This window comes from Talpa occidentalis, unplaced genomic scaffold, assembly GCF_014898055.3.
Source record: "Talpa occidentalis isolate TD23 unplaced genomic scaffold, MPIMG_talOcc4v2.1 talOcc4.4, whole genome shotgun sequence".
Lineage (NCBI taxonomy): Eukaryota > Metazoa > Chordata > Mammalia > Eulipotyphla > Talpidae > Talpa > Talpa occidentalis.
Window position 1 is genome coordinate 119,100,302 of NW_023604295.1, and position 24,707 is coordinate 119,125,008.

A 24,707-nucleotide genomic window follows, 5' to 3' on the forward strand; every position below is an offset into this window, starting at 1 on the left:
GTTTTCTTAAGCGTTTTCAGTGAGGGCCTCCCCAGTGGTGCAGCAGGTTGAGCGCCGTGCTATGAAGCTGTCTGCAGCCTCTGCAGTGCTGGTTCGATCCCTGCCAGCTGGCGAGAATCCCACATGGTGTAGCAGACCTCTCCTGTCGTGCCCGCTGCTCCCCTCAGTAGTGTATTTCTGCTGTCTGACTGTTCTGCTCCCTGCTCTATCTCTGGTGAATCCTCACCCTCTCGCTCCTCTGGCCTGTACCCCAGCTCTTGTATAAAAATAAATTAAATCTTTAAAAAAAAATAGTTTCCAGTGAGACAATGAAAAGAACACAGGTCTCATAAAGCTGGAGACCTTGGTCTGAATTACTTGGGCAAGCTGCTTATTCTTTTGGAAAACTATTTATTTATTTGTAAAATGGGCTAATGATATTCAGTGCCATCTGTAGCTGTGAGATATAAAGGGTTAATATTGATTAAAGTACCTAGCATAGTGCCTGGCACATAGTAGGAGCATGAATAAATGTTTGAATTAAATTGGCTGACTGATAAACCCACATTTAGACTTTTTCTATCTCTGAGAAGGGGGATGTCTCTGAGAGGAGAGCATCCCCAAGAAGGAGTCCTTCTGTTTCATCTGTGGTAACTGTCAGCTGTGACAAAAGGCTGTAGGATAGATTATGCAGACAATTTCACTGAAATTCCAACCCTACTTTCTAGGGTGATTGGAAGTTGTTCATATTACAAAACAAAAACAGGTTGGACAAACCACTGTGGAAAGCTGTCTGGAGGTTCCTCAGTCTACTAAAAATGGAGCTACCATACGACCCGGCAATTCCACTCCTAGAGATCTACCCAAAGGAAACAAAAACATTGATGCAAAAGAACACCTACCTGCACCCCTATGTTTATTGCAGCACTATTTACAATAGGTAAAACCTGGAAACAACCCAAATGCACAAAAATAAGATGACTGGGTCAAGAAGATGTGGCATATATACACAATGGAATATTATTCAGCAATCATAAAAGATAAACTCATGCCATTTGCAGCAACATGGATGTAACTAGAAGGAATTATGCTCAGTGAAATAAGCCAGAAGGAAAAAGAAAAATATCGAATGGTTTCACTTATAGCAGGAATATAGGGAAACCCAATAAGACATCAGTGTAAAAAAATAATAACATTACAAAACACAACAAAGCAAAAATGGACAATTATAAATCAGAGACATACTGCAGGGGAGGAGGAGGGAGAGGGATCAGAGCACAGGGGACTGAGGTGATAGTGCATGGGTGCATTGGTGAAGGAAACTCTATGGGGACTACACCTGAGGGGTTGGGGGGAAGCAAATGTTGTTTAAAAATGAACAGTGATGTAAAAAATTTTTTAAAATAATATAAAAAATAAAATTGTAAATGAACAAAAAATAAATAAATAAAATTATACCAAAGAAATAATGTTACCATTATTATGAAATCTAGGGATGGAAAAAAAAATTCAAATTGCTTATATACAATGTTTGTTTTACATTGCTCTGTCCATCTGAGATTGATAAACTCTGTTTGATCATGACCTCGCCATTGTTCAAAAGTATTTTCCTCATTATGAAAAGATTGTTAAAAAAAGTCCTCTTGTTTCTGCATTAGTTACCTATTTGCATAATGTAGTATTATCTACTACTGTTTTTATCTCTTGAACTATTTCATGACAGCCTGTTTTGTTCTGGACTAGTTGGTCTTTAGCTGTGGTTTCCTATCACCCTTCAACTATGGTTAAAGATTTGAAGCTGTTTTTTCAGCAATTGTGTAAATAGACAGTGATTCTTCTAGAAGAAACAACAACAAAAAAAACCATATTGGACAACTGAGGTGTTTTGAGCTGAGAGGCTTCACTGCAGAAGCCACAGGGAGTGTAAGTAAATGAAGAAAAGGCATGAATATTAGTGAGTCAGAACAGGAAGACATTAGATCAAAAGCTTTGTAAATGCATGCTTTGCAACACTCAGAATAGGAAGCAGTCATCACTTGGCCAGCATAGGTGCCCATCATGAGTAAGGCAGAGTTCAGTAGTTCAGATAGAGTGTGGGGCTAGGCTGCAGGACTTTAGCATCTCTGCTCCAGACAGTGGTATATAATGCAGGCCATCTTGAGCTAAAGTTTCAGCTTGTCACTTGCATTGTCACTAATGAACTCTTGCCCAGCCATGAGGACATATTTCAGTTTTCGAAGAGAAGCTTCTGAGAGATGAACCTAGTGGACTTCTTGCCCTCCTTCATGGGGCTCCTGACCCGTGATAAGTCCCCCCTTTCCTGAGCACTACTGGTGATGTGGACAGATGAGCTGGGTGGGGCACCCCATTGTGTTCTTGAGTTGGCATAAGATAATGTTTATAGGTGAGGCTCTGTTTACCTTCTGTTTAGGGTTTAAAAAGTAGAGCAGGCTGAATAATAATCTTAGGAAATTTTAAAGTACCTGGATAATGTTAATGTTTTCTTTACTCCCTATGCCTTCTTGATGCTTTGGAGAAGTTGCAGCACCAGAGGAACTGTTAATATCGTGGGTTGAAGAATTATGACATTTTACAGCTTGAAGGGGACCTCAGATAACCTTATTTTAAAGTAAAGGATCCAAGTCTCAGTTTGGTGAGATGGATTTACCCAAAGCCACATGACTTTCTAGTGACAAATCCTGTACCAGAATTCCAACTGCCTTATTCTGCAGCAGGTACAGTCACTGTTCAAGGTTGCCTGGCCTCAACTATCTTCTTTTTTAAAATCTAATTTCATTAATTCCATAAATCCAGAAATGTGAGTTGGTAGTCTTAAACTTGATTACTGTTGGTGGTGATGATGTAGGTATTCAACTTGAGAAAAAAAAATTACCAAATCCTTAATAAACGTCTCCATGAATTTTTAAAGTAATCAATAAGGAAACCTTTAAAAATTTCCTCTGCATTAAAGCATCCTGCTTCAGAGATTAGGAAGTAGACGGTGGTATTGAGCCTGTTCAGGACATCCAGACACCTCACTGACTTCCCTCGCCAAGCACTCAGAGCCAAAGCGATAGGATTCAAGGAAAAATTTTTTTTTCCAATTTTATTAATAATGTGATATTTACACAATAAAAGTGATAAAAACATGCCTAGCATTTTGTTTCTGTTCACTGGCCTTTCCTGTGTCCTTGGCAGTGGACTGGAGGGTGGGGTCTGAGCAGATTAAATATAGTGAAGTCTGCAGGTGGAGAGGGGAGGGGAAGGACAGGACTACCCCGAGTCTACCTGATAATGATTCTTTGATTCTCACTAGACATGATCCAAGAAAAGTAAGCCATCCCTATAGAGGTATTCATTTTACTACATAAAATGTTTCTTGTCAACTGTCGAAAATATAAGGTCACTAGAGATAGTCTCTGAACATGATTTCATATTATAAGTATCGTATGTATCCCACAGGTCTTATTTTTTTTTTTTTTTTGAGTAGCCCCTGGTGTTAATGTTCACAATAACCTGGGGGAAGGAACTGTTAATGTTATCATTTTCCACATAAGGAAACTGAGGCACAGAGCAGCTGAGTAACTTGCTCAGTCACACAGCTGGTAAATGCTACAGAATTTGAACCCAGGCACTCAGGCTCCAGAGACCATTTATTTTGGTCTTGAAACAAAAATATATTTGTTTGTCATTGCCTTCGTATAGTTAAAAATCCCTTTCTTTTCCAATCTGTGCCATTACTTTGTCATTAAAGAGGATTTGAGTGACAGTATTTGACAGTCATTTCCTCTGAACCCAAGATGACACTGTTCTCTTTGTGTTGCTTCTTTTAAAAAAGGGGTGAAGTGATTGGGAGGGTGAGAGGGTGATGAGCAGGCTCTCATGCTCAGCAAATCTTAGTTCTCTCAGGAACACCTTCCAGTCTCAGCTCTGGCCATGCTTCGTAGTCAGAGGGGGATTTTTTTCCCCCTGTTACTTTGTCTATTTAAGTCAAAGAAGAGAATACTTCAGTCATCTAGTATCAGATTGCAAAGGATACTTTTTTTAGAGTACATGTGCTTAGTGTTTGTATTTTAAAGAATTATATTATACCTTTTTGATATTAATAGATCCATCTTTGTAGGTGAAAAAGTCTCTTAAAATTGTAGAGTAAATCCGGACATGAATTGTTAAATTCTCTCAGGCACTTTTCGTGCACTGTACCCTGAATGTTGGCCAGGGAGTTGCATGTGGGTCAGGAAATAGCTCACTGTATGGATGCCACGCAGTATTTTAATGCAGGAGCACCGAGCAGCATCTCCTCCCTTTGTGGTCCAGCTATATAGCACTCAGGCTGACGGGGTCAGCAGTGCTGTGTGAAGTCCAGTCACATGGCTCCAAAATTAGAAAGGATAATTAGAGACTAGACTTACAGTTACACATGTTCCAATGGGTTCCTTTGTGTCTGAGTGCTTCTCTCGCGCTGGCCCATCTGCTGATGACCACAACTCCAATCAGTAAGTTCTGACCTGTAGGCTGTAAGGCACAAATATTGTCACTGTGACCATTAACAGGGCTGAATAGTGTCCATTTCTATTGAACTTGAGTTTGGACAGATAGGAAAAAAGAAGGTGCAAGTACATTAATAGGACAGGATCTTCTGTTCAGGTTCTTTGAAATATATAAACTGCTTTTAAAAATTACCTTTTTTACTAATATCTAGTGTGATAGGAATTTTTCATATGACAGCTTCCTGATTTTTCCTTCAGATGTCGCTCAGTACAGCAGAAGGGGTGGATTGCATCTGTGTGCAACTGACAGGCCTGGGGAAAGTGCTTTCCCAGGTCTTGTGTCCACTGGAATTTGATAATTGTGGTTTTCTGACTTCCTCTTGGTTTTTCCCCCTTCTCAAATGGAATGCTGGTGTTTGAAGTATCCTTTTTCTTCTTCAGTTTTCCTCCTTCCTTAGCATCTTCTTGTCTAGGGAAAAGGCTCCTGAAGCAAGATTAATACTTAACATAAATTTGTTGAAGTGCAAATTCAAAAAAAAAAAAAATTGCTGCCCCAATTTAAAACCTGCTGGCATTTTAATATAATGTATAAATATTAAAATAAGAAATTAAAATAATGTGACACGAGTTAAGCTGGTGAAAAAGGAAAGATTTGCTCTTGTAAAATTGTCTTTAGAGTTTTGGCTGACCACGGAGTCCCCAGCTTTTGCTCTGTTGTTTGGAGCAGACACTCTACTGCCTCAGAAACTCATTATTGGGTTGCGGTTGCTCTAACAATCTCTTTGTCCTTTTCTTTTACATTTAAAAATTGTTCTATAGAAAGAGGTTCTCATTTTCCTTTTTCTAACTTCCTGAAGCAACTGAATTAGTGATTTTTGTTTTTTTAACTGCAAAGGAATTCCTGCCCATGATGAGGTGTGGAGCCTTCCTCAGTTTCGCCCAGGTCAGCTTGGGTTCAAATCGTGCCTCATTTACTTAATAGGTGCATGAAACCTGGGAACCTTTCCAAGTACAAATAGAATGAACAATACCCATCTGGTAAAGGAAAGATGAGCAGATAAAATGAATCAAGCGAAAAGAAATCAAGGCAAGATAATCAAGTGGCCTGGCAATGTTTGGTACATAGTTGAAGATGAATAATGAAAATCAATAGTATCAAACTAGTAGTAACCTAAAGAAAAGCAATCTTAGTAAGCATGCCGTTCCTCTCCACACCCAGCCCTGAGTGAGCCTTGGAGCTGCCAGCTGCTGTTCTCCCACTAGAAACTATCTGAAAAGCCTCACTGTTGGGCTTCTGGAAGCTTCTCTTTTCAAAAAGTGCAGTTTACAGAGGTCAGTACATTAATAATGGCACTTGGGATCAGAAGATGGGTGGTCACGGGAGTGGTCCTTCATCAGAAGTCATCTTCTTTATCAGCTGCTTGATTTTGGATAGGTGGTTTCACTTGGGGGAACTCTGATTCACTTGCTAAAATAAAAATCACCTTATCACCCAGTTTACAGTTTTGTTGTGAGGATTTGCTAAGTTCTGGCTTGTGGCTATTCATTTTAGACTTGTTATGAATTTGTTATGGTCTTAGTACTAGTCAAAGGAACATAAGCTAATAGAGAAGAAAAAAACCTTGTAAGAAAAAAGATGCAAGGATTTGGTGTATGTTCTAATACAGGGTAAGTGGGACTGAGTCAAAATTATGCAGTGTTAAGCATTGACCAATTATAGAATCAAGAAACCATCCACTGGAGTTGGGAGAGAAGCAGGTTTGTAGCGGAGCACCTAGTGATGGGATAGTGTAGTGACAGGAAGGCCACAGTGCAAGTTTTCTACGATCCCATGCAGACCGGGGTAAAGGAGGAGTCAGAGTCCTGGAGCCTTCAGTGGCTCTTGCAGGCTTTTATTTGGATTTACCGGGTACATGGCAGGTAGGAGTGCTGGGGGACCGGAAGGCTGGCAGGCCTCCCAGCCCCCCGCAAGCCTTCACTCTATCTGGGCTCTCCTGCGTTTTTCTTGTGACCTTGTTCTCATGGTGCTTCTGTTTCTTTTTCGGCTTCTGCTGGCGTCCCCGTGATGCTGCCCTTAAAAGCCCGGTCTTAGCCTAGGTGAATCCCATCTACCTATGCCCACACCCTACTCCAGGTGCCCGCCATCAGGCATGCATTCAGGACCGCAGGGTTCCGTCATCTATCCTAATGGCGAGGGCAGAAAAGCCTGATACTTTTTACCTTACCCTATAGGTAGGTTTCAATAGGTTAAATTCGAGGACAGTGAGGGTTCCTGCATGCAGAATATGTGGGATTGAAGAAGACTGGGTGACTTTGGAGCTCTGCATTTAAGAGGTGAGGCTTGCAGCTGTGGGAGTAGGTGAAATCTTGGAGGACATGGAGAGGGCTGGGTGGGCTGGGGAGAGATGTGCACCCAGGAGCACTTTGGCACTGCTTGTGTATTTTGAGTCCATCTTTGTAGAACTGTGCTCTTCAAGATGAGTTTCCTGGCGGTTCTCTGTGCTTCCTCCCTTCTCTGACAGCTCGAATGTCAGAAAGCCTAGAATGGAAGCTTCTCTTGTATGCATTTGATTCCCTAGACAAGCCTGGCCCTTGCTCTGGTGGTTTTGGACTCTCCTGTTTATTGGGTACCTTTTGTATGAATTGGTGATGACTTCAGGAAATGGCCTGGCATTTGCTATAGGGTTTCCCAGAGATGTTCAAATTCTGTAGTTTAAAACTTGAAACAGAATAATGCCCTGGATATTGATGTGAAGTGTGCTAGGAGGTGCTGGCTGTGTGAATGGACTTTTATCAAAAAACTTCAAATGATAATGGACATCAGAAGTCTGCGATATTACAATGGGAATCATAGCTCTCTACAAAAAATAGATTGGTGGTGGTTAATTGTTCAGGATGTTTGTAGGGTAGGTAAAGTATCAGGCTTTTCTGCCCCCCCACCATTGGGCTTAATGATGGATCCTTGCAGCCCTGAATGCGTGCCTGATGGTGGACACCTGGAGTAAGGTGTGGGCATGCATAGGTGGGTACACCTGGGCTGAGAGACTGGGTTTATAAGGGTGGCACAGCAGAGTGCTGTGTGGTGGTGCAGTGTTGAGGATGGAGGAGCGCGGCGGAGAGTGACAGAGCGCGACTGAGTACGGCGACCACAGAAGGCTGAGAGCATGAAGACAATAGGCCTGCTAGAACCGTTAATGAACCAACCTGGTATGGGTTGGTCGCGTTACAATGTTATTGCGATATTTTTATTTACATGTCAACAATTAATAGTTAACTTTTAAAGGCAGAAATAACATTTCCTCCATAGACATCACCTACCACCAGACTGGCAATACTGAATGAGAAATATTACCCATTGGTCCATTGGTTTGAGTGAAAAGATGGAGATCTTCTCCAAATGAATATTTATTTGAAGGTATTTTACATAGAAGTACCAATTACTAAAACCCAAATGAGTGCTTTTCTATTGGTTTTATTCTTGTTTTCTTTTTGATTTTATTCTCCTCTGGATCTCATTGGATTCTATAAATTGAAATAGAGTACATGTTGAAATGGCTGAAGCCCCTAGCAGAACCTTAATATTCAGCACCTGAGTGGCCATAGTGCAAGGTAGGCTGAACATAATCTTTGTTATGAGTACTAATGAGGACTAATATTAAACTCCATCTAAACCAAATGTTAGATATAGGGCTTCCTCATCCCCACGCCTCATATACTATTTCCTTTGCCTGCACCCCAACCTCCCCAGGTATTCGGTTGTTTGCTGGATAGAATTATGAAAGGGAAATGTCATAAATCATACACACTAAACCACTGGGATTTTTAACCTTTCTGCTCACTGTCTTGTTAGCCAGGAGCATTGACTTGGAGCTTGTTAGAAATACAGAATCTCAGGCCCCACCTCTGAATCTGCATTCTGACTCCCCAGGCTTCACCCCCATAGCACCTGCTTCAGTTGTTCTAGGGTGACAGCTTTAAAACCTTCCCGGGTGATTCTTATATTCAGCCCAAGTTGTAGCTTCTCATCTTGGAGCTTATTAGAAATGTGTTATGCAGACCTCATCCCTGACCTACCCAATCAAGATGTGTATTTTGATCAATATTCAAGTGACTCATACCACTTTAAAGTCTGAAAAGCAGGAATACAAAGCTCCCTTTTTCTTGGGGAGTAGGCCATTAAAGGTCTCTGGTCAGTGGGGGGTGGGGGTCATCTCTTGACAGAAGTCTGTAAAGTTACTGGCCTTGGCTGTGTAATGTTTGCTTGTGTATCTTTGGTGTAAAGAACACAGAGTGTGCGTCCCTACTTAGAAATGTAGGGGTTGATCCAGATTCCTGCAAGGAAATTGGCTTCTTAGGGAAGGGTGTGGGTTCTTAAGTCATGCTGCTTTGGCTCAAGTTTGGGTGAATTATCTCTCTAAGCTTCAACTTCCTTATCGGGGAAGTACTCATCTGCTTGATGAGTACTCTAGAAATGTTGCCTGTTATTATCAGTAATAACACTGCTTGAAAAAACATTTGTCTCTAAATGTCTTCAAAGTCACCTGGTATGAATGGACTGTGGTTAGATGGATTGAGATGTTGTTTATCTGTTATAATAATTCTGAGAGCCTTAGATTACTTGAAGGTGTGGAGTTATAATGATAGTTTGTTTTACTGTCTTTTTAATTCTAAAGCAGCCCCACCTCAACATAAAGAAGGTGGCACTTTCTAGTCGATGAGTAGAAATATAAAGTCTTTAGCATAGAGAAAATAAGAGGTAGTAAATAATTATTATTGTGAAACAAAGTCATGAAAGTTCATTATTCACACTCAGCATTCATTTAACAATTATTTTAAGATTCATCATATAATTGTCCTTACTGGAATATGGGTCTGTCTCCCAATGGGCAGTGAACGTCTCAAGTCTTTAGTTTGAGACTCAAGAGCACCTCTGTGCCAGGACCCACTCAGTTTTTGTTGAGGAATGAACTTAATTAGTGGTGACTGCTCTAGGAATGAGGTTTTTCCTAGAGAGGGGCCAATAAAATAACTTCACGGATGACTCTAAAGCAGGGCTTGGAGGCCCAGACATTAAGGTTCTGGGGAGGCTGGACTGCTTCCAGCATGGAGTGTCCTGAGGCCCTCACGGAAGTGCCTCTTTTAACCCTGGACTTTAAAGAATGAGGTGGACATGTGTAAATGGTCTCAGGAGCAGGGGCGGGGTGATTGCAGACAAAGGGAGCCAAACTGAGCAGAATTGGTGACAGCTGCTGGATTTGGGGAATTGAGAGCTGGAAGTTGAGGGAGATTAAACCTCTTTGTGCCTCCTGTTCTGTTAATCGTCTAGATGAAACAGGTGCTGCTATACTCAAAAAGTAGTTGACTTTTCATAACTTCTGAAACATCTTAGGCGTGCCAAAAAAAGTTAAAAATGATAAATGCCAATGATCTCACCATCCTATCTAAGAAATTAAACATTGCAGATGAATGGCAAATGCCTGTGAATGCCTCCCAGGTTCCAGTCCTCCGTCCTTGAAGGTAGCCATACCCATGGGTGGTTATTTGTTCGGTACAGGTTTGCATCCTTAAGCAACACCTAGTATTCTTTCACATGCTTTTGAACTTTATATAAATGCTGTCTTGTTTTGCTTTTTTGCTCAGTTTTTCAAATTCATTCTATTGATACATATCATTCAATTTCTATTTAATCACATTCAAATTCTTTTGATTCCTAGCATCCTAATTTATTTTTTCTGTGTAGTAGTCATTACAGGAATATAAATGATTATTTTTCATTTTCTTACTAGCATTTTGATTGTCTTGTATTTTGTTGCCTCAAATGACATGGTAGTGAGCATTCTTTTTCCTGACTTCTTGTGCACATATGGGAGAATTTCTCTAAAATAGATACATATTTAGGAATGAAACTGTTGGATGGTAACAATTTTTCTGAGTAGACTGCAGCATTCTTGAAGTGCATATTCCATTTTTGTGGAGAGTATGTAATTGTATATACTTCTACTTCTAAAGTAGTTATTTTACCTTCTAAGTTAGTTATTTGCGAATTAAAAGGATCAGAAAGTGAAACAACTGTTTGGTATGTACAGGTTTGCATCCTTAAGCCACACATAGTGTTCTTTCACATGTCCATGGACTTTATATGAATGCTATCTTGTTTTGCTTTTTTTGCTCAGCAAAAAGTATATATTCCTGTAATGAATACTACACAGAAAATAAATAACTTAGCATGTTATAAATCAAAAGAATTTGAATGTGATTGAATGAATAGAAGTTGAATGAATATGATTCAATTCCCAAATCCCAAGAAAAATAGCAGCCCAAAGGAAAAGCTCTGGAAAGCAAATGAAAACCAGTCTTCTTACTTTAGGGGTGCCGCTGCAGCTCTGTTATCCATTGGTTAGGTCTGGTGGCTGTCCTTTCAGCGTATGGCGGGACTCCTGCGTCCCCAGGTCTCAGCCAGCCCTGAGGGTTGTCGCTGGGGTCTGACAGCTGTGAGTGTTGCTAGTTCACTTGTAGGGGTCTAAAGCAGGATTTGAACAACTGGACAAATGAATAGTTGCTCACCAGTGATAGGAGAAAAACAAACAAAACTAGAAAGGAAATTGAAAAACACAAATCATGTAAGATTAAATGTGAATTTCATTCTGCTGAATTTCATGTAGTGTAAATAAATCAGCTCTAATCTGTTCCCTATTTCAGCCATTCCTTTAAGGGCCAGAATATGTGTGCTGTAGGAAGTTATGGTCTTTTAAAAACACTACTTCAAAAACCTTAGAGCTATTAAAGAAAAAAAATGCTGAAGCTCTTTTATTATTATTATTTTTTTAATGATGTTGGGCAAACTTTTCTTTCTCCCCTAGTGCAGCCACTCCAAAAACCCGAGACAGTTGTCCTTTCTGTTGTCAGCCTCCTGCCTGGCTTCTAAAGAGTTAAACTTAGGTTTGTGAGGTCATGTGTGACTTCACCGATCTGGACTTTTGAAGCAGATCTCTTGGAGGGAAGCTGCCTGTGAGTTCTGCCTGTGAGCAGAGCAGGGAGGCTGGGCCAAGGGGGAAGTGCTCCTTCAACTTCTTTCAAGTTCTCATCCCTCAGCCCCTGAGGGACGTAGTGGCATTCTGGGAGCATGTCACTACAGAGTCAGTGTGTGGCAGTTTGTACTCACAACAGAAGCAGCTGTAGAAGGGCATTAAAAGAGCCCTTGCAGAAGAGGAAGGGTTGCTGAACAGATGGGACTGGAGAATGCTCTTTGTATTTGTGACAAAACTGTGGGCAGACGCTTGCTGATGGAGGTAACGAGAATTAAGTTTATTTTCTTTGTCTGGTCCTAGGCAGGGCTGGCTAATGTGTAATTGTAGTTACAGAAAATTCCTTGGATTTTAAACTGTTTCTTACTTAGGAAAGTGAGGAACTTAGGAAAGTGAGAATTCAAACATATATTGTTTTCTAAATAAGGATGACAAAAATGAAATGAAGAGGGTGTGTTTGTTGCAGGGTCTGGATTGCTTGGGCAGGATGAGATTTTTCTCGTAAAAAAGCTGTGCTGCTTGTTGAGGTGGTTACACAGAGCTTGGCTGCTCCTAGACTGTAGTGTGCTGTCAGCTACCTTTTGTGAAACTTCATCCAGGCATTGGAAGGTCACCAATTTGAGCTTGGTCATTTAGTGGGTCCATTCTGACTACTGCACAAGGCTGTCATTCTTATTTGGTATGTCACTGCTCTAAAGGGAAGGCTGGCTATGCTGTTTGGAAACACCATTTGTCTTAGAGTTCAGAATGGGGTTTGAAGCGTCAGAGGCTGAGCAATTATCTAAAAAAAAAGGCATAGGGTTGTTTCTTTTTTTTTTTCCTGGAGCTGAGAGAATTTTAGCTCTACAGCTTTTCTCTGGGAAACTCTTTCCATACTCAGCAGGCACGGACAAGTGTAGGGTGTATGTCAGGTTTGTGATGGTGAAGATGGGCGCCCCAGGCCTGGGCATTGGTAATACATTCCTCCTCCGGATGCTTGGGATGAACACCCAAGAATCTGTGAGCAACTCAGTGCTTGAATGTCCAGGGTAGTCACCTGATTGGAACAGGGGTGTTTGTGTGTATGTAGCCTTGATTAAAGATTTTAGGTTCACAATTTTAAATTTATATTTTCAGTGTTCCATAATGTATTTGTCTTACATGATCCATCAGTATAAAACCTTTGCCACTTTATAGTTAGGTATCTTGTTTCATAGCTTTAAAAATAAAGGACAGAGAATATATGAAAAGAAGTATGTGAAGCATTCTTTGTGAGAGGCGTTAAGCTTAGTGGTTCTGACCCTAAGCATTTCAGCCCATTGGTTCAGGTTTTACCTCTGCTTCTTCCAGCAAATAACTCAACTGCACTTGAACCTCAGTTTTTTTTCACATGTGAAGCTGAGGTTGTTACCTAACTTAGTGATGATTGTTGTGAGGATTAACTGGGGTGCAATGCATAGGTAGCATGTAGCAAAATTTCCCTCAAATATTAAGAAACTTTGGCTGTTTTTATGTTTAAATGGCTCTTCCCTATATGAGATTCATGAGAATACTTAGACCAAAGAGAATGGTGGTTATGAATTTGAAGTTCAAACTGTATACATGCCAGAGCTTCTTTGTGTCAGGGCTCCAGGTAGCCCCCCAGATACCCTCCCCATCACTCTCAATCACTCTTTCTCAGGTGTAGTCTTTGGTGGCAAGGGGGTTGAGAAATAAAGAGGGTAGGTTAGTGCAAATCTATCAACAATGTGAAAACGTCTTTAAGGTTATATCCACGAGTGTGTCGCTGCATCATCTTTGGATATGGAGAGGTGCGGCACATGCACATGCGCCTCCTTGATGTGGCTGAACTAGGAATAGAATTGCAATAATTGTTAGAATCTGGCCATTCTTCCTGTATTCCCTCCTTGGTGCAGACCGCCTGCTCTTACTGGCTTATTTGTGCTGCTGCTTTTGCCCTTTCTATCTTAATGCTCCAGGAGTTGGTAGCTTTGCACTGTGTTAAAGCAGCCCTTCTTTCATAGATAATAACTTGTGGATAACATCTTTTTCCCATGGCTATTGAGGTTAAATGAGATAAAATATGTGAAAATGCCTACCACTGAGTAAGTACTAAATAAATTTTTTTGGTTCTCCAAAGATTTTACCATTTGTTCTGTAATAGAACAAATTTATAACTTACAAATAAGTCTTTATACTACTATGCATTATAAAGTTGTCTTGTCTAGATCACTGTCTAAGGTTTTTAATTTAAAATAACTTCAATTGTTAGTTTATTTTAGTCTAGTGTCTTCTGTTGCCTCCGTAACTTTCCAGAGCAGTCTTTAATCCTTACAGTTATTAAATTTAATTTTGAATAAATTTTCAAAAACATGGATGGAATATGTCTTAATGGTAAGCATATCAATTGGAATCCCTCTGGTTCCACTCCTCAAAAGTACCTCCTGATAGTTTCTAGGGTGCCCTTGCCGGGTGTGGTCTGCACAGCTCTGTGGGACTCAGTTTTGAATTGTCTTTTAGTGCAGAAGTGCAGATGAGGTCTGGAAAGTTCTGCTGGATTTGCCAGCCCCCTGTGTAGGCAGGTCCTCCCTCTGGCTTGCAGTGCAGGGTTTGGAATGTTCCAGAGCTCCCAGGAAGGGAAATGCCTGCACAGCTGTGTTGTGTCACCAAGAGCCGACTTGACAGAGCCAGCTCCAGTCACACCGCTGTATTCACATCATCCATTCAGAGTTCATCTGGATGCTGAGGCATCAGGGTCCCTCTGCAGAGACCTGGGTTCCAACCTGCTGGGAAAATGCTCCATCCTGAAGTTCTGGAGAGACAGAGCCTGTGTTGGGTTCCAGCAGGGATTTTAATTTTTGTTGAGCTGGCCTAGGGTGTGGTGCAGTCAGTCCTTTGGTCTACTGTTGTGTTTGGCTTTTTGTCATTAAAAACATTGGGTGGAGACTGTGTAGAAGGAGGTGCACGGAACTTGGAGTTAGAAGATAGGGGCTCAGCTTCATCTGCTGCCTGCCAGCTGTGAGCTTGGGCCAGGCTTCTTTGATGCTCAGGTCCTTTACTTGGAAAATGGGGCCTTAAAATAATGTATGTAAAAGTACTTAGACTGCACAGTGCTCTATGGATTATTAACATTTTTTCTAAAGGATTGTTGAAGGAGTGGCTTATTCTTCTGGACTGATTTGGGTAGACTAAACTATTTGTGCTTTGGACCAGTGTAGCTATCTAGTGTCTAGTCATTGGATTTATCTTGCTTCTTTGTGAAGCTCATTGGTTCCATCTGCTCTGAATGACTCCTGGTTGCCTGCAGCCTGTCTTCAGAAGAAGGAGGTTTTGGAATTTTCTCAAATAAGCCCTGCCCTTTCGTTGATTCAGCTGGTCCTTTATTGAAACTCTGCTTTTCAGAGGGGAAGCACAGCTGAGCTCTGAGTACCTTCATTGACCCAACTCTCCTCCTAACCATGAGACCTAGGAAATTACTTCTCTGGATTCTTCAGTTTCCTCATCTGCACACGAAGGGCTGGACTAAAAGGCCTTTCTCTGGTGGGGTGGAGATGTGACTACCTTCCCTTTACCATTTTTCTCTACTTTGCTGTATCTATCATGTGATTGACCAATTTCTGCTTCCCGTTTTAAGTGACCTAGGATAGTTATCTTCTAGAAAGATGAGACGCATGCGTAATGAGACTAAACATAAGCTGAAGGAGGAGACTTCTGAGACCTAATGTAATGAAGACTGTTTAAGGATGACAGGGTATGAAAACTGAGTATTGTCCTACTTATAGTCCACCAGTCTCAACATTGCTTTTTTCATAGTCTTCCAGAACTGATCATCTTTGACTAGGGCCTACCTGCCTTAGACCTGTTGTGATAGGAGCTGTACCTGATGGGAGAGAGAAATGATGCCATGGCAGCTGGTAACTGAAATGAAGATGCCACCATGAGAGGAAATGGAGAATGAGTATTTTTGCTGGAGGCACTGATCCCTTCGGAACAGGGGAAGAAACTTCTGCCAGGCTGTGTGGAGATGTTTGTATTGCTGTGGTTCTCAGTGCTAGTCATCCATCCTGACTTCCTGAGTTCTTTATCTAAAATTTGCTGACCAGAGGAACAAATCTATCACGTGTGAATCTTTCAGTCTGGCTTTCCCAGGACCAGACTACATTTTTAGGTCACAGAATGATCAGGTGTATTTGAATTTCTTCAGTACTTTGCTGTTAAAAGGTAAACAAATAGTTAAAAACTATCTCTGCAGCTTGCGAATTAGAAGGTTTGAGACTGACCCAAGTAGTGGGAGACAGTCACTGGCCACTGGATCTTGTGTGTCTAGTGAGTCCCTTGGGGAACATATCAGCTAGAGCAACTGTTAGAGGCCATGGACAATATCCTTCTCTTTGAACAATTGACCTAAAGAAATTCACACTCTGGCTTCAAAGGCATCAGAAGAGGAATACAGATTTGTCTGATGGACAGAATAACCAAATGTGTGGCCATCTGTAGTCCAGTTGATGTATAAATGGAGATTCTGTTGATCAGGATTTGACTCTTCTTGTCATTTCCAAAGGTGGGGTCTCAGATATTTACCTTGCATAGAATTTCTTTTTTTTAAAGATTTATTTATTTATGCATATAAGAGCTGTGGTGTAGACCAGAGATGTAGAGGGTGAGAGGATTCACCAGCAACAGAGTGGGGAACAGAACAGGCAGACTGACTGAAATACACTGCTGAGGGGAGCAGAGGGCAAGACAGGAGAGGTCTGGTGCGCCATGTAGGTAGCTTCCTGGCCTGCTGGGCATCGAACTCTTGCTGCAGAGGCTGCGTATTGCTTCATAGTGCCATGCTTAACTCCTTGAGTCACCAGGGAGGCCCTGCATAGATTTTCTAACAAGTAGATCAATACCTATTTAAATGCCAGGTGTGTAAGTGCTGTATCAGGAATGGAGATGGAGATATGGCCAACAGGTTTAGAGAATAGTGGCTTCCCAGACTGAATTTCTGCCATAGAGATGGCTTAACTTTTTAATTATTTGTGCTCTTCACAAGGAAAATGTCTCTCTCCAGGGGAATGACACTATCTTCTCTATTTCACTATTCTATTTCTCTCTCTATCTCCCTATTCTCATTCTCTCTCTATTTCTTTGTTGTATTTTTTTTTTTCCTTCAACAAAAGACTCAAGGGTGTTCCTTATTCCCCAGTCTGTATTAAATGACTGCTGGCATTTGGGTTGAAGGACCTGCTTGTCCTTTTGAACCTTAATATGAGGTTCAGCAGTGGACATCAGTGTTTCTCCAGGGAATTGTTTGCCTTTCCCTGTTCGATGATGACAGTGCCAATCAAAACATTTGTATTCCAGTTGATAAGGTCAAGCATATATGTATTGGATAATTGAGAAAATTTTCTGATCATGAAAGGATCTGAAAATCATTTTTTAATTACCCCAAGGAATGCAAAAAATACTAATTCAAAGAGATGCATGCACTTCTATGTTGATTGTAGCCCTATTTCTAATGACCAAGCTATGGAAACAATCTGAATGCCCAATGCCAGATGAGTGGATTAGCAAGATGTGGTATATGTACACAATGGAATACTGCTCAGTTATAGAAAAAAAAAAAACTCTTGGTATTTGCCACAACATGGATGGAACTGGAGTGGGTTATGCTAAGTGAAATAAGTGCCAGGTGGTTTTGCTCATATGTGGAACATAGAGACACAAAACAAAGAATCAGACAACACCAAGCCAAAAAAACAAACTCCAGAAATCTGACTGCCAGATGGGGAGGAGAAGGGCGAATAGGAAAGGAAGGAGGGGAAACAGTGGACTCTGGTGGAAGACATGGGTGCCCTGGGTATGGTGTGGTGATATACACCTGAGGAGATGAGATCCTGTATTTTTGACTTATACACAGTGTTGTAAACTAATGTTACCTTAATAAAAAAAATTTTTTTAAAGAAATTTTTTTCATTCTTTCAGTACCATGGAGCAACTTTAGAGTGGAAAATTGCCTTGAGTTTAAAGTATGTCCTTATAAGACCAAATTAGTGGTTACTAAATGAGGAGGGGAAGAGGGGAGGGGAAATTGGATAAACAGAGTCAATTGTATGTGAAGGCCAGAACTGGACTTTTGGTAGTGTTCCTAGTATATGTAGGTATCTATCTATAATGATATATACCTAAAACCTATAATGTTGAAATGCTATTTTACTTCAATAAAAAAAAATAAAAAATAGCAAAGTGCATCCTGTCTCAGGGAAGGACTCTGTGCTCCCAGTGCTGAAGAACGCTTCATCTAGGCACATACAAAGTAAATACTAGCAGAGATAATTACAATTGCACTTAGTTATCTATGCTATTGGTCAATAGAAATATAAAGGATTTTATTTATATACATTTGTAGTGTCCAAAATAGTTTTGGTATACTCTCCCAAATTATTAGATTAGGCGACAATTTGGTTCGTGTTTCTTTGTTCTGTGATTTCCTAACTGACTTGGCAAAGAGACCAGTGAAACTTGGGGAGGAAGAAGAGAACTCAGAGCCAGCAGCCCCCCTATACCATGGATACCACTAGCAGGTGTTGAGTGGTGGTTCCAGCACTGTCTCAATTTGGAATTCCTGTCTCCTGAGATATCCCATCCTGTACCCCTAGAAGTGATGACGGAGGAGAGAATGACCACCCTGCTTATGTCACTGTCACCCTTTCTGGGACCACAGACAGGATCAGGCCTGTGGGATGATGGTACAGTGCCAAAAGGCCAGAGGCAGTTGAGGAGATTCCAGATTGCCTCTGGCTCTGTGTGATGTGACAGCCTCTCCTCTCCTTGTTTCGTCAAGATAATACCTATGTGGATGGGCCAAGCCTCAATGAGTAAGATCTCAAAACAGACTGGTACCTCTGAAATATACTATTTATTTTTGAGAAAACATTCTCATCTATTACTCAAGTTAAATTTGATGCTATTTAATAAGACATAGGAAATCTGGCTAGTTTATGAACTCGTGATATGCTTTGAGCTATCCATGGCTGTACATTCCTAGATTTGAGTGCAAAACTTTTCCCACAAAATTGAAATGAACTGGTCATTGTAACCCGTTTTGTATGGAACAGTTGTTTCAGATCCCAACTCTGTAACAAAGTCATTTTCTTTATACCCAAAGTAAATGCTCTGCAAACTTGATTATTCTGGAATTTTACTACTCTATTTTTCTCCTGATTAAAATCTTCTGTTGCAAAAGAAGCCCTGCTGGTGAACAGTTTTCCTTATAAGTTACTGTTTTTGTGTGTCTAGGTTTTCTAGTAATCTTATTTTTCCCTGAGAAAGCAGTCCATCCTATTTAAGGTGGAGTCAGGGCTGTGTTTGAAATTGCAAACACATGTAATGTGTTCTATTTTGATTTTTCTTAGTGTCTTTTCACTGGAAGTAATTCAATCTCAATGTGGTTTGAGTTCAAGGGTACAGAACAGTTAGAACTATAAATATGGTGGATAGAAGGAGGATCATTATTATAGTTAGCCAAGATAAAGTATACTTTGTCTCCATATAAGGGCTGAAACTAGAGAGAAAAAATTTGTCAGATCCTTTAGGAGTCATTGATAGACTTGTCAAGTTTCTAATGGAAGCTATAAGTATGTTTGCACCAAATGATTTGTCTCTAAATGAAAAAGAATAGCTTATAGGAAATTCCACCCCTTTTAGAATTAACTGGGGATTGGGAGCTGGGGCTTCCTTTACCTTTTCTCTATGATAACTTAATATTCAAAGAATAATTACTAGAACTCTTGTACGTTTTCCTTGGGAAGGTATAGCTCTTAGATAAATTATGGATAATTTATATGATTTGAAAGGTATTAATGCAAGTCTTCCCATAAACAAAATGAGTAAATCCCATTAAGCTAGAACTCCATGGATAGTATTGTGTGTAGGCTAAGATTTTTTTTTTTTTTAATATTATCAGATTTGTCTTCAGAGCCCAATATGGCCACTTCTGACAGTAATACCTTGGGCTAAAATCTTGCCTTCTGTCCTTTGTAAGATGGTTAAATTAATATCTTCTTCTAAGAGATGTTACCAGGATGTTAGAAGAGGAGAAAGAACTACAGATCCAGGATACAGGGTTTTCTGCTTCTTCTATTGCTTTATTGTACAAAGGGAAACACAAAAAAGTTAGACTCTTCTGACTTTCTCTAGCAAAAATCTCTTGCCAGAATTTTAGATTTGGCTATTTTAATTCCTTGTGTTGGAACTTGTCTATTTAGAACAATAATTTTCAATGAGTCCCTAGGACCCTTCAAATGATTTTTCCCCCTAGTAACCAAAGCAGAGAAAGTCACCTGGAATAATGTATTGATAGTGGAAAAAACAACATGGAAACTGAATATCCCCATATGGGAGTTAGAATAATAGAAACATTTATGGGTCTCTACTTAAGAAAAATCCGCATCTGGTCCTGCATGTTTTGGCATAAAGGATAGGCTTCTGTACATTAATACTGGACCAGGCTTTCTCTAATCAGTGTATTCCTTTTCTTTGTAATATTTGCCCTAAAACCTTTTGCTGAACTCTCATTGACATGCCACATTACAAAGACTGTCTGTTAGTAAAACCAGACAAATTTTGTGAGATCTAACTCACAACAACAAATTCTTCTGATTGCTGTGAAAAAAGTTTTCTACTTACACCCCTAGTGGGACCATTTTTATGTGAACTACCTCTAATAGACTCTCTCTCAGCACATGCTGCAACACAGAGGAGTTATAAAAAGGCATGTGTACTTTAAAACCATGAGTTCTTGCACTGCTGTCTTTGGGTTCAATGGATTCACATGGTGACAATGCATGGTTGCTGTGGTCTTGGTCCATGAAGCACTAGTGGACTGAGTGCTAATTGGTGATCCTCAGCAAGCAGATTCTTGTCTCATTGTGTGTCCAGCAGTGGACTCCACATGCTGCTTCCTTCCTGGTTCTAGGGCATTTGAAATACAGGCCAAAAAGGGAGGCTAGTGAAGTCCTGATCATTCTCCATCTGCAGCCCATCTAGCAGTCGTGGTGACTTTATAAGCTCTACCTTGCCCACATCTCCACTGGTTTTGCGTATTCTGCTTACATATGGAGTAGGTTCTAATTAAATAGAAGGGACCAAAAACCTTTGGTGAATTTATGATTTTAAATTCATTCTGTTAGCCTCTGAATTTGACAGACTTTCTCTCCCAGTGGTATGGTTCAGTGTAGAAGACTTCCTAACCCACACCTTCTAATATTTCCTGAGCACCATTTATTCCTATTAGCAGCAGGCAGTAGTCTCTTGAAACACTGATATCATTTTGGCTGTCTTCATTTAAGTTGAGTCATCTAGGCATGACTGGTTGATTCCTACTAGCAGGGTGCAGCCCACCCACGCCCCAGCACCCTTCCTCTTAACCCATGCAAACAATGCCTACTCTTCCTCTCCACTTCCACTGGGGATCTAGGGAGCCCTTTCTTCTCCTGGCAAGTTAGGGTGATTCCTCCAGACTAGCAAGTTTTAAAATTCCATGTGTTTGTTTAACTATATTGATATTTTTTAAAGTAAGAAAATATTACAAAGAACTCCCAGTTTTAGCAGGTGGGAAAGTAGAATTGGTTTGTCTGACTTAAATGGGCAATACTAAGCTCCATCCTGGACATTCCCAGCACTGCTCAGGGGCTAATTAGTGGTTATCATCACAAAGAGTACATATGTCTTTCTCTCTTCTCCTCCATGCTATACCTGGGTATGTGTGCACGGAGGCACACACGTTAGCAAACCATAACAGTGGATCAATGTATTGAGTCATCCTTACTGTAGGGGCTACTTAACAGAGTTGTCACTGCTATCTAAGGGTCACTAAACAGTTTAGGTTGTAAACTTGATTTTTATTTAACAGAAATTATGAGGCTTTGCTTTCTATACCTTAGATTCTTATACATTCATCTAGTCTTCCTACACACACACTTGCATACTGATTGCTGTGAAAAAATTTTCCACTTACACCCCTAGTGGGACCATTTTTATGTGAACTACCTCTAATAGACTCTCTCTCAGCACATGCTGCAACACAGAGGAGTACGCACACACACACACTCTCTCTCTCTCTCTCTCTTTCTCTCTTAGATGAATGAATATACTGGGATAAAAGAGGTAAGTTAACTTGCCCCAAGTTTTGTAGTTATTAATGAAATGGAAGCAATAATTCAGCTCTCTTAACTTCCATATATATCCTGCTGTTCCAGATTGTCTTCACCATGGATCTCCTGCATCTGACTTCTGTATGAATCTGCCATGTCCCATGGCCACCACAGACCTCTCCAGGGAGGCATGATAAGCTGTAGTTTACAGTATGGTGTCTGAAGTCAGATTGTCTAGTTATACATCCCAGCTCTGCCATTCTGCTCGTTTCTGCCTCAGTTCCCCCATCTGTCAAGTAGACATACTAATACTGCCTACTTTGTAGGGTTGTTAAAAAGATTAAATGCATTACTGCACATTTAAAATATCAGAACAGTTCCCCGCTCTGTCTGTTGTGAAGCCTCTCACCCTGTTGCACATCTGCCCTATACCCTGGTTCTTGTATAAATAAAAAATAAATCTTTAAAAAAAATTAAAAAAATAAAATAATCAGACCAGTACCTGGAACATTGAAAATGCTTGTGCTTAATGCACATTAACTATCATTTTTGTCTGAATGTTTTGAATGGAAGTGGAGAACAATTGGATAAATTCTGTTATGGACGCCACTGAAATGTTTATATCAGCCTGAGCAGACTAAGTAGAGTTCATTTAGTGTTAGTAAAATATATTCTCTCACTGTCATGTTTTTCACTGTTTTGAGACATTTTGGCTCAGAGTTCTCGTCTCCCTACCCCCACATCCCCAGCCCCAATGTGTTACTCAAGAGTGAGCATGGGCTTAGCTGCTTAACATGATGTTGTGGGACAGTCTTGGTGGAAGGTAGTTCTTACTAAACTCCTCTGGCTTATCTGCTTGACAAACACATTCCTTTGAAATATTGCAGAGTAATTTTGTTCAAGGCCCAGAGGACAAAAGGATCAGCCCTGGGATCCTTAAAGACTCATGAGATGACTACCTTCTACTAGGCATGAGCCAGGATTTATTGTTCCTCCATGTAATAATGTAAATTATTATGTGGAGTTGAACCATGCGTGGGAGGGGGAGGGAAAGTTTTTTGTGGAATGATGGCACTGCATTGTCTGTCTCTGTGAATGATGGGGGTGAGATAACCACAAAGTATTGCTAAGTAACTACCATATCTGTCAGCCCTCTGCCATAGGCTGTGTGGGAAGTAGGGAGAGAGACGTGTGGAGCTAATTGTGTCATCACTGTGTCATGGGAGAGCTACCACCAAGCCCAAGTCTTGCTTTGTGTGCTGAGTAGGATACTTGGAAGACACCCAGCTGGTACTTTGAGCTCAGTGTTGACTTGATTTCCTGTGGGTGATACCTATGGGGAGTGGTATGTTCTAGAACTCTTGGAGCTGCAAAACCTTCTTAGGAAATTGTTTTTTCCCTGGGTGAGTAATCTTGGTTCCTGCTCACCTTTGCAAAAGTGTTCCTTCTCTGAGTAGGCCTTTTGTGTGCCTTAGAACCTGTCACTGCCTTAGTGTTGCTCTTGTGCGCAGAGGCCCCGTCTCTTTGATGGAGAAATAAGGCTGCTAGAGAAGCCAAGGAAGTTTACCTTTTGATATTGGATCTTTCAAAAGGAAAGCTTCACTCTACTTGTTTTTGGTCTTTTCCCCCCTTTCATGTGTAAGAAAATATTTTCTTTAAAAGTACAGTAGATTTGTGTCTAAAGGTACAGTGGAGGAAGTGTATTTGGACTGGAAATGTCTTTTCTATGCTCTAAAGAAATAATAATGTAGGTGAACTAGCCAATCATAACACTTGCCAGTGGTGTGCTCTTCAGTTAGGATGCTATCACACTTTTCTGCTGCTTCTTCTGGTTAAAATGAGGAAAATGAAAATGCATACATTGTGCAAAGATGAAAAATGATGTAAGAATTATATAAAATAAATATTAAAAGAAAAAAAAGAAGAAATGAGGAGCAATAGCCCAGCTGTTTTTGAGAGAGCTGAGCGCAGGAAGTGGTGTTTTGAGATTTAGTTCCCTTTTCAAGGACCTCTCCCATCTGTTTGTTTTAAAGTTGGTTTTGAGTTGTCTCCTATTTCCATTTGTATGACAAGCCCATTTCCTCTGGGTCATTTGTAGAATGTTCAGAGACTGACTGAAATTACTGAGAAACAAACAGTGTCTAGTTATAAAACATTTTTGAAATGCAGTTAACTGAAATAGGTTGTCAGCCCCTGAAGGCTTACATTTGTTTTATTGACCATTATTATTTTAAGAATTGAACTTTGGTTTGTATGTACATAAAAAAGTTTCTCCAGCTTCACTTGTTTACTTTATGGAGGACTAGACACATTATTGAATAATAATACTTCTATTTATTAATTATAAAAGTGCTTTTCAAGAGCAGAATAGATAAGGAGGGGAAGGCCGGGCTGTTTCCTTTGAGGAAAGTCATATTTTTTTCCTTATCAAGAGTGGTAAGACATTGTGGATAGTTGTTTATATTTACTGTCGCTTGACCACACCATGAAACCAGAGCTCTGCATGAAGTCAATGCTAAAACTATGGTATTATTGGCAGAAGATTGTTTTAGAAACTAAAAGCCCTGCTCAGGGCTGCAAGGTGAATTCAGGTTTGAGCTTTGTCAGATGTCATGCATGATTAACTAGTCGAGCCATATGATTCATTGGATAAATGAGACAACTTAAAGCCACTCATAATTATGCTCTTTATTAGAGAGATTGGAGAGCTGTATCTATACATGACAGGTATTAGAACAATCCTCTATCATTTCATTCCCAGAGCACCTCTCCCTTACCCAATACTGCCTGTCTGATGAACCACAAGATCTCTTGAAGATAAAATGAGTCGTTGATCTGATTAGGGTTAGAAAAGAGCCTTCATAGTTCTTAAGTAAAGTAGAGGATTACTTAAAAATCTGAGTTGACCAGAATGCTTTTAGAATTTATTCGCTCATTTCATTTTCTATGTACATTTATGGTCTTTTGCCAATTAAACGTTTGATATGAAAACCTCTGCTTAATTCTCGTTACCTATGAAAATCATACCAATGGGACTGAGTAGAGAAGCATAATCTAATTCTTTTAGAGCCCATTCTGAGTTTTATTGAACT

The 24,707-nt window shown here is 40.3% G+C and overlaps 1 protein-coding gene across 5 annotated transcripts in view; it reads left to right on the forward strand.

Annotated features, from left to right (window-relative positions):
• The window catches only part of PSD3 (pleckstrin and Sec7 domain containing 3), a 507,571-nt gene that overhangs the window by 244,117 nt on the left and 238,747 nt on the right, over positions 1-24,707 (forward strand). For 2 of the 5 annotated variants that reach the window (XM_054700961.1, XM_054700960.1), the window contains exon 1: positions 11,484-11,758. The exons of the other annotated variants lie outside the window; for them this stretch is intronic. The gene's annotated coding sequence lies outside the window, so the exon portion shown is untranslated. Of the gene's footprint in view, positions 1-11,483; positions 11,759-24,707 lie in introns of those variants that run through there. 5 annotated transcript variants of the gene reach the window in all.